The following is a 10,623-nucleotide window of genomic DNA, read 5'->3' as shown; positions in this document are numbered from 1 at the left end:
AATGTTTTGTGAGCTTCAATAATTTATACCTTTGAAAATGGTTCAAGTGTATAAGCGAAAGCATTAAGGGGATGTATTTCCACAGTGGTTTTCCACTCGTCCATTACAACATTGGCAGAAGGGCTCCGGAAATCTGAGAGGGATGGTAGAGACTGGATTCAGCCCCAACTAGAACACGAGCAGAGTTCAGATTATTATATCAGAAGATAGATATCCAGGCTTCAGAAAAGGAGCAATTAATTGAGAGTTGGGATTATTCCAAAAACTGAAATGATTTCACTAGTGTAGAGCAGGGTAGATTTATGGAAATAGTCAAGGCCCTAAAGGGAACAGACAGGATAAATAACAAAAGGTTTAAGAATCAATTAAATGGCATATCCTAATGCAAATAGTGAGGTACTCCCACCCAAGACTGATGCTATTGACCCGTGGTCTCTTTAATTGCACATGATTGACACATGTCCATCTCCCCTCCCATCACAACTTATAGCTTAACTTTTCAGTTTCAGTGGGAGTATGAGCCCCCAACACATCTCCAACCCATCCCCCCTCCAACCCCACCCCACCACCAACCCCTGATTCTTAACCCATAAGAAAATTTGACATTCCTCCAAAAATCGTCTTTCTAAGGGGAAGCCCATTAAAATAATAAAAGGGATTAGAATGATCCTGAACAGAGCATAAGTTGGGACCTACAATATGCAATGGGCAAACTGATGGATCCAGCCTCACCAGGCATTCCACTGAACATATGCTGAATTCTTCTGAGTCCCAGGTTTCGGGCATTGGGATATCAGTTCAGCGTCAGTTCCAACTTACTTTACATCACTGATCTTATAAGAGACTGAAAAGTAGTTTTGCCCTTCTAAAGTCTGCGGAATCCCTGATATAAGGTTGTGCCCAACTCATGAAAGTCCAGGCCTAATTTATTTCTCTCTACTGCACTCCTGTCACAGTTATATTTGGATTGCTCAGGTAGCATAAGGGAATTTTGGATCCAAATTCCACCTCAAGTGGGATTGCCTTAAATTTGGAAGAATTGGATTCATGCAAAAGGTGCTGAATTAGCAAGAGTGGCTATATCAGCAAATTCAAGAGTAAGTTATAGTTCCTAAAGAAATTTTCTGACCTCATTGCAGCGGGAGAATTGTGTGAACAGCTGACAAAATCGCGCCTGTGGTCATTTTTTGGGAAAATTCCACCTATTATGTCCCTTTGTGCCAAACCAAATATGCTATGCCTGTGTAAATCAGCCACTAATGACCTGTGAAATAAACTTCCGATTTTATTTCCATGAGCTACAAGCTTTTTTTGAAAATCACAGCGAGTGTGTTCATGCTTGCTCTGAGCAATGCAAGTTCATTTTTCTCCACCCTGCAGCCTGATCCTTTCTAACTTGGCACGTCTGGTAAAGTAATTGGTGTAATACACTTGAAAACTAACACCCCTTGGCATGTTGTGGACCACCAAATGAGCCTAAGGAGGAGGAACGATTTGCTTTTTGAAGATATAAGGGAGGTGTACGAGAAAAGGAAAGTCGTTTTAATAAAGACTTCAATTAACAAAACTGGGATAATGTAAGTTGTTTAGAGTTAGAACTGATTGATTTAAGGATTAAACTGGCTAACCCTGGAAAATTAACCTGCATTATGTTTCCGCGGGTAGGTTAAATTGGTATTGTCTGCTGTTTTAAATTTTTTTTGCATGGAATCAGCACGACAGACAATGTTGATTGACTGCATGCAGCAGAGAGGAACCTTTATTGTAAGTGGCTAGCGCTACTTAAAGGCGTGAGTTGGAGATGCCGGCATTGGACTGGGGTGAGCATCGTGAGCTGATGAAGCAGCAGTGCTCCTAAAGCACACGATTCCAAATAAACCTGTTGGATTTTAATCTGTTGTTACAGGACTTCTTACTACTTAAAGGCAGCCTGCATTTTTTAAAGGCATTGCGGCTGAAAGAAGTTGTGGAAGTTTTTTTAAAAGTATGCCTGTGCTGTGATATTTGGTCTGGACATGCCATCATAGAATGCTCCAAGTAATTGGACTGTGCCATACCATCTGTCCCTCATGGAAAAATATATGCTGAGAAGCACCTTTAACCACAAGTCCATCGGGCATTGGTCTGCACGTAATGTCCTAGAGGCCCTGTGAGAAAAGAAGACATCAATGGTTCCCCGAGCAGACTGTCAAAGTCCTTTGGAAGAATACCCCATCACCAGAACTTTCAAACAAGCACCAAGATTGAGCTTGACTGGTAATAAGAAAGGCTCTCCCCGTCAGGTCCTTCCTTCACGCTCGGGATCTCACCCCATCCACATGTTGCCCTCAAGGTGGCTGTGGTGAGGAAGACATCATTGTCCACCTCCTTGTGGAATGTGTCTTTCCAAAGAAGATCTGGAGATACAATGGTTTTTGTCATGGTTCAGCAGTGATGCTGGACTCTGTGTTCAGCGTGCTGTTCCAGGGACCTCATCCCAGTTGTTTGGTTGAATATTAGGAATTTTAGTTGTCACCCTTTCCCCCCAACCACCCCCAACCTGTATGCCCTACCAGTGACCAATCATTCAATTACATGTCCCTCTAGCTGCCCCCATGGTCTCTTGTACCTTCTGTGCAAACCTATGCTCCTCACTCATTCCTATGTCAGCTCAACAGCAATTATGTCAGCTGAATGATTTCTGTTCTCAACTAATGTTGTTTGCAGTTAGTTCCTTCATTTGATCACTTTCAAGTGTCAAACGATGAATATAAGAGTGTTACACTCGAATGCAAGTTAATGCTGTTGGGGGCGATTCTCCCAAAAAAATTTTAAATGCCGAATTTGCGTGATAACTGGAGTAAATCCTGCAATCTTTCTCAGTGGGACTTTCTAAATGAATCTTCCACACTCTATGCATCACAGAGTACACTAGCATGAATCACATGACGGGGCCTATTCCCGCTGGAGGGGCGGGCAGCAAATTGTTTAGCGGGCCAGTGCCAAGATTGTTGCATGCGCAGTGCCCCCACACTGCCAACCTCCCAATCGTTGGCCAGCTCAGCAACCCCACACTGCTGGCTCCCCCCCCCCAGACATGTCCGGGCCAGCCTACCACCCCTCCACAAACCCTCCCCCCCACCCCGCCCCAAGGCCTGCCTTGTTCTCTCCCCCTCTGCAGTCTCAATCATTCCCCCCACCCCCACAGTCCTAATCTCCCACTCCAGCCCCACACTCGCAGCCCCAACCACCCCCTGGCGGGTCAACCCCACCCCCCAACCCAGATGGCCAACCCCAATCACTGGCCTCCCTCCCACAAATGCAGAAAGGCAGCACGACTCCCTCTACCCCCACCAATCCCCCCTCCCAGAGGCCCAGCCTCATTAGACTCCATCTCCCACTAAACCTCCCCCACTCTGCCCCACCCCTGTTGCACTGCCCGCTGCTTGGTGGGCAATGCCCAGGTGCCCCCCTGGGCATTGCCACTTTGCCTCTTGGGTAGGCACTGCCAAGCTGGTAATGCCCGTGGAGCACCCCCACATCCTTCGACGGCTCCCTCTTCACTCCAGCGGGGCTGGGGCACCGATTCCCTTCGAGTGGGGAGCTATTGTAAACTCTGCTGAAGTGAAACATTCCTGGTGGGGTTGGCGGGGGGGACAGGGAGGGAGGGTGGGGAGACTCTATAGCAAGTCTGGAGATTTCAGTCCAGGTCCGATCATTACATAGAAATTATATTTAAATAAGCATTTACGTAATTTATACAGTTCCACACCAATTTCTGGCATGGGGCTGATGGCACCGGAAATCTGACACCCAGTGACTCATGGAGGCCATGGCGCCCAGTGGGAAGCCCACTCAACGGCCTCCGCTTGAGCCTCCCAGCGCAGCAGGCCGGGAGAGTCACCCTTATTTTGTGTAGAATCCTGTCAAAGCTGTCAGGGAAGGCTTGCAGGATCAACATATTCCTTGTATCAGCAAGCACAACTTAAATAAGTGTGACCTTAAATGGATTTGTAAATTGTACAAAGTACAATTCAATGGTTTTTGCAAGTCCTGCAAAGAGAAAAGAAAATAATCTCACTGGAATGAATGAGTGAATGAATGCAAAAACTTGCAGAAAACTGTTGAGAAGATGATCAAAGCGGGGAAAATGAATTTGAGAAAGTGCAGCTGAGGTTAAGGATAACAGCAGGAACTTTTTTCAACACTGGAAAAGCAGGATTTTTTTCACATTTCATGGAATGGGAGCTTCGCTGGCAAGGATATTTATTATTCATGTTGAATTGCCCTTGAGAAGGTGATGGTGAGCTGCCTAACCCCCAAAGATGTGTGGGTTAGGTTGATTGGCCATGCTAAGAAATTGCCCCTTAGTGTCCAGGGATGCGTAGGTTAGTGGGGTTAGTGGGTATAATGTATAGGGATATGGGGGTAGGGCCTGGGTGGGATTGTGTTTGGCGCAGACTCGATGGGCCAAAGGCCCTCTTTCTGCACTGTGGGGCTCTATGATTCTTGAAGCACTGCAGTCCATCTGGTTTAGGTATACAGAGGGTGCTGCTAAGAAGGCAGTCCCAAGATAGCGAAGGATTGGCAATATAGTTACAAGTCGTGATGGTGGGTGGCTTGGAGGGAAACCTGTAGCTGGTGGTGTTACCATGCATTTGCTGCTCTTGTGCTTCTAGGTGGTGGAGGTCACAGATTTGGAAGTGGTGTCAAAGGGAGCTTAATGAATTGCAAGATGGCAGGCATAGAAGTGGTGAGACTGACAACAGATGCAAATGGGCTGAAAACTGAAGATGGTAAGTATTGTAAAAGAATTCTATCTCCAACTATTCGCAAGGAGAAAAATAAACAATACGTCCTGTCGAGATAAAGATATTCTGAATCAAATCAATGGTCTTGTTATAAAAGAAATGGAATTCTTAAACAGGCTAATTGATCTCAAAACAAATAAATTCCCAGGAAGAGAAAGCATCATTCCCAAAGTGGCTGAAAAAGACAGGGAAGGGTCAACAGCATTTGTATATCATCTTTAGTGTAGTACAACATGATACTTTTCAGGATCATTATTAGACAAAATTCAGCACAAAGCCACATTGGAAATATTAGTACAGATGATCAAAAGTTTGTCAAGGAGATAAGGAACAACTTAAAAGTAAGAGAGAGAAGTAGAGAGGCAGAGAGGGTTAGGGAGGGGATTCCAGAGCTTATGGTCTAGGAAGCTAAAGGCATAGCCACCAATACTGAAGCAAAGGAAATCAGGGATTCTCAAGAGGCCAGGATTGGAGGAGTTGGATCTGAGAGAGTTAGACAATGGAAGAGGTTGCAGAGATAGGGAGGGACAAAGCATTGGAGAAATATGAACTCAAACATGAAGAGGATAGGGAGTTGGAAGCTTAGTTTATTGTCAAATAAGACACCAAAGTTCTGAACACAGTGGCTCAGTCTCAGAGAACTGCCAGAATGCAATCTGGAGTCACTGTGATGAGGACCAAAAGATATCAGTCTTCCCATAATTTAACCAAAGGAAATTTCTGTACATCTGATGCTGCATGTTAAACAAGCACCATGACAAATCAGCTAGTGCAGATGTCAACAGAGGTGGTAGTGAGATACAGCTGGGTGTTGTCAGAGCTCAGGTGGAATCTAAGGCTGTGTTTTTGAGGTATGTCTCTGAGAAGTAATAGATTGGAATTGGAGGGGTTAAGGATAGATTCTTGATGAACTCCTATGAGCCCCAGATTAGGGAAGCACTCACACTAATGTTGTGCCTATTTTCATCAAGTGTAGCAAAACTGACACAGGCCAAGTTTCTTTCCGTGTAAAATAATGAAATTAATGGTCAGGATTAAATTTAAGGATCAGCTTGTACAGCAAAACCCAGTTAACAGCTGGTAATGTGGATTCCTGTTCTTAGTGTCGCACACAATCTGTACATTGAGGCAGAGGAAGCCTTCAGGGTGAGGTTACTGAGGGAGATTTCTGTGGGAGTCCACAAAGCATCATGGGTGCCATTGATTGCACCTGGTCTTGGGAAGCCAATGTTCTATAAAAATGGATGACCCTATCTTGGTGTCGCCTTTCTGTGGTCCGAAAGATGATAAAGTCACCAGCCAATTAACAGCCAATGGAACACAGGAGTCCTCAACGTCTTGAGAGGTCATCATTGACCAGAACGTCAATTGGACCAATCACACACATACTGTGGCTACAAGGCAAGGCAGAGGCTGGATATTCCACAGCAGGTAGTTCATTGCCTGACTCCCCAAAAGCTGTTCACCATCTACAAGGCACAAATTAGGAATGTGATGGAATACTCTCCACTTGCCTGGATGGGTACAACTCCAACAACACTCAAGAAACTTGATGCCATCCAGGACAAAACAGCGTGATGGATTTACAACTAATACAACACCTTACACATTCCATTCCTTCATCACTGGCATGCTGTAGCTGCAATAGCATCTTTAAGATCCACTGCAACAACTCACCGAGGCTTCTTCCCAAACCTGTCTTATCTACATCTACAAGTACATGTCACAGACCATCCTGACTTTGAAAAATACCAGCATTCCTTCATCATCACTGGGTCAAAATCCTGAACTGCTTCCCTAACAACACTGTGGATGTATCTGCACAACACAGATCGACGCAATTCAATGTGGTGATACAACACCATCTTCTTAAGGGCAATTAGAAGTGGACAACAAATATTGGCCTTGCCAGTGACACTGAAATCCCATGAACAAATTTAGAAAATTATCACTGCACTCTAGAAGGTGATCTAAGAGACTAGTCTTCAAATGATTCATGCTATAAATGTTGTTATTGTAAAACTTGTTGGCTGGGTGCTTGTTGATTTTTACCACTGTGTTCTTGGTTGTTGCTTGGATGGCTGCTGATGCATTGGAAGCAAACTGAATTTGGTTTTGTAATGTAAAACGTTCCATTACTAAATTGCACTCTGACAATTTTATTTATCTTGAGTGAGAAAAGCTTTTCTACTCAAATTGAAGAGGACTGTCCTTATAAGTGAGCTAAATTAGTGCATATGATTAGATATCTGTAACAAACATACAAAATCTAAAGGGCACTCCCTTATCATAGTACTGTACAGTAATTAGTTTGCTGCTGATGTATTCAATTGTAACCGTTAGGGAATTGTTTTGTTCATATCTAACACGGGGGCAGAGAAAGATGTCAATTCTAAGTGTGCAATGGTGTCCATTAACAAAAAATTAAAAATCAATTCTACAATCAATATCCAGAAAAGTCATGCAATAGACACTCTATGCTGAAATGCTGTTACGAAAGTGCAGTGTTACAGAAATCTGTTCATGGTTAGGCCGAAGGTGAATTTTTAATGGTCCGAGCTGCTGGCAATTTGTGCTCAGTGATCCATTAAGGATGGATTCATGTATACTAATAAAATGCCTTGGGCAAAGAGATTTAAAAGGAAGTCTATTAAGCACCAATACAAATATATTATAGTTAGAAAATGTAAATTTGGCTCTGATTAACAGCAGTACCACTTCCTATCTAATAATGAATAGAATTCATGAGCAAGGATTCTTGTATTATTAGCTAAAGGTTATCTCTCCATTTTCTTTGTAAATAGGATTTATAGTAGCTCTGAGGAACACATTATGTTGACTGAAACTGGAAAGCTTTATTTGAGCTTTGTGCACTGGTTTGCGATTTCCCCCTGTAATTTATTCAGCATGGATTAAATAGATTTCTAATACTCAAGTGATCTACCTTTTACTATATTGAAATAACCTTTATTTTAACTCAACAGTAATTTCACATTGGGGAAGGATAATCTGAAGAGAAAAACGCTCTACTTTAAAACACTTTTCTTGTAAGAATGTTAATATTAATTATTAACTCTAAGCACTGTACATGATAACCCGAATGCTTTAGGTATCTTACAAATAATAGTCAGCTGTGGCTCAGTGCTGCCATACCCCTGGGAAATGAACATATAATCCAGACTAACATTTCAAAGTTGCACTGGCAATTTACTTTTAGATGTTTATGATTTTACTATACAGAATGTTAATTTGCAATTTCATCAACTGGTCCTATAGGGCCTTTAAAAAAAGTACTTTTGCTAAACGAAAGATATTGGACGGGGTTTTCCAGCCGCATTTATCCCAAGGCCAGGAATTCCCACCCGAAGTCAGTAGACCTTTGCAAGGTCCACCTTCACCTGCTACAATTCCTATGATGGACAGGACAGGAAAGTTCCGCTCATTGACTTGAAGTAACTGCTCATTTGCACTTGTGAAGTCACATTTCATACCAAGGAGATGCCCCAAAACAGAAAATGGCATCCCGAAATGGCACCTCCTTCATATCTCATCAAAACGGAGGATGCATCATTCAGGGGTTAATGGCTGGGACATTAAAAGTGAATCATCTCAGCTATGAAACAGTAGCTTAAGGGAAGCTATGCAAGACATGAGCTAGTTTTCTATATTCTTTGTAATATGGAGAGAAATCATGTGATACTCAAATTGGGAACTAAGCAGACAACATATAGGCTGCCAAAAGGAGTGGGCAATCTCAAGTTATTATAATGGCAATCCTTGGGCTTATTTATTGTACGAGACACAGGGCACGAATCGCTCATATGGAATTTGGTAAACATGCTGCGGGCTCATTTATTAAGACTAGGCACATGAGAACAGTTGTACATAGGTATATAGCTTAAAGGCATCAGGGCTATGTGTGTGTGCTCTGCTTAGAGCAAAAGTGAAACTAAGACTGGATCACATGGCACCATTCCCTTCCAGTGATATAATGCTGGAGTCCAATAAAGTCATATTACAACAGGGATTACAATTGGGATCTCCTTTCTTCTTCATTCCATTTCATTTAAGTCTGCATGTTGTTAAAAAAAATGTTTATATCTATAGCAAACAGAGACTCTAATGAAAAGTGTATGAATTTTCTGGAACAGTGGTTCCAGGAGAAAAGGGCTCTAACCAATCACAACAGAAAAACAACTGGGTGGCAATCTTACCATTCTGGCAGCGTCAGTTTCGGCGAGAGAAATAGAGTGAATCACATTGACAGCTTATTTATTGGAATTTATTTATTTATTTATTTAGGTTGAATTTCTGACCAAATATTGCGCCTCTACAATGCAGGGACCCAATCTCCCAAAAGGAATACTTTCATGTCCTGTGCCTTTTCTTTAATATCTGGGAGCTCAGGGAGCCTTTGTTTCCCCATTGCTTTCCCCATGACAAAAACCTCGTCAATTTGAGATAGACTTGCCAACCAGTCAGCACCTTTTTCTCCTGTAGTATAAATTTTTCTGATCATTTAAGATTTGACATTCTTGCATTTGTCCTGATGAGTGTAAGATGAAAAACTTCAGCAACATGTCTCTCCTTTCAGCAATATTCAGGCTGTGTATTACCAAGCGACTATTAATACTAAAATGAGGAAGTCATGCAAAACATTTCCAAATCTCAAGTTATAGCTCAGCTGGGATACCGCACATAAGTATTGGGAATGATCATAAAGGATGTCAAGGCCTTAGAGAACTTATGATGTGGATGTGCCAGCGTTGGACTGGGGTAAACACAGTAATAAGTCTGACAACACCAGGTTTTAGTCCAACCGATTTATTTGATAGTAAATGCAGAAGCTTTTGAGGTTTCCCTCAAGAGGGAATAAATCGGTTGGACTAAAACCTGGTGTTGTCAGACTTTTTTTCGAGGTTTCCCTGAGGGAAACCTCGAAAGCTTGTGCGTTTACTATCAAATAAATCGGTTGGACTAAAACCTGGTGTTGTCAGGCTTTTTACTTAGAGAACTTAACCAGGATGAGATGAGGGATGAGGCACTTCAGTTCTGTAATGGTGTTGAAGCTGTATTGTTCTTTTTAGAGAAGAGAAGGTTATGAGGAGACCTAATGTTGATATTCATAAATATGAAAGGTTTTGATCAAGAAAGTAGGGAGAAATTATTTCCTCTGACAGCATATTGGTCATCGATTTGAAATAACTGGCAAAAAAACTAGAAGGGAATGGGACAATTGATTGCAAACGGAGAGTTGTTAGTTTTGGAATATATTACCTGGAGGGGTGGTGCAGGAATCAGATTCTATAGGATCTTTCAAAAGGCAACTGGGATATGTGCTTAAAGAAGATTAACTTGCAGATTATTGGAAAAAAACCAGGGTGTGAGATTAAATGGGACAGCTCTCTCAAATGGCTACTGGCTCTCATTAGTGGACGACTAACTAATGTGTATATTTTTGTTGCTTTGGTTGAGGAAGGAATGTAGTTTAGGATTTTCCACTGGAAACTCCCTGCTCCTCTTCAGTCTCATTTGATATGTAACATCTAACCAAAACACCCAAAGGGAGAGGTTAGCATGTGGAACCTTGGGTTAACGTTTCATCTGAAAAACAACAAGTCTGACAATCACTTCTTCCATACTGTACTGGAGCATGAGCTCAAACCCTCCGTAATATACTGGAAAAACAAAATACTTGAGTACAATAACAGTGAATGGTTGGCACAAGTTCCAGACTTGGTGGGGTTTTACAATTTTATCCAGTTGGTGTTTATGAAAAGGCCTTTTGTCAGCAGTGCAAACAGGAGCCCAGTACTAAAACATCTGCGGCAGG

The sequence above is a fragment of the Carcharhinus amblyrhynchos genome, chromosome 3, assembly GCF_965287045.1.
Source record: "Carcharhinus amblyrhynchos chromosome 3, sCarAmb.v2.hapA, whole genome shotgun sequence".
NCBI classification, from domain to species: Eukaryota; Metazoa; Chordata; class Chondrichthyes; order Carcharhiniformes; family Carcharhinidae; genus Carcharhinus; species Carcharhinus amblyrhynchos.
This window is presented reverse-complemented; position numbering follows the sequence as displayed.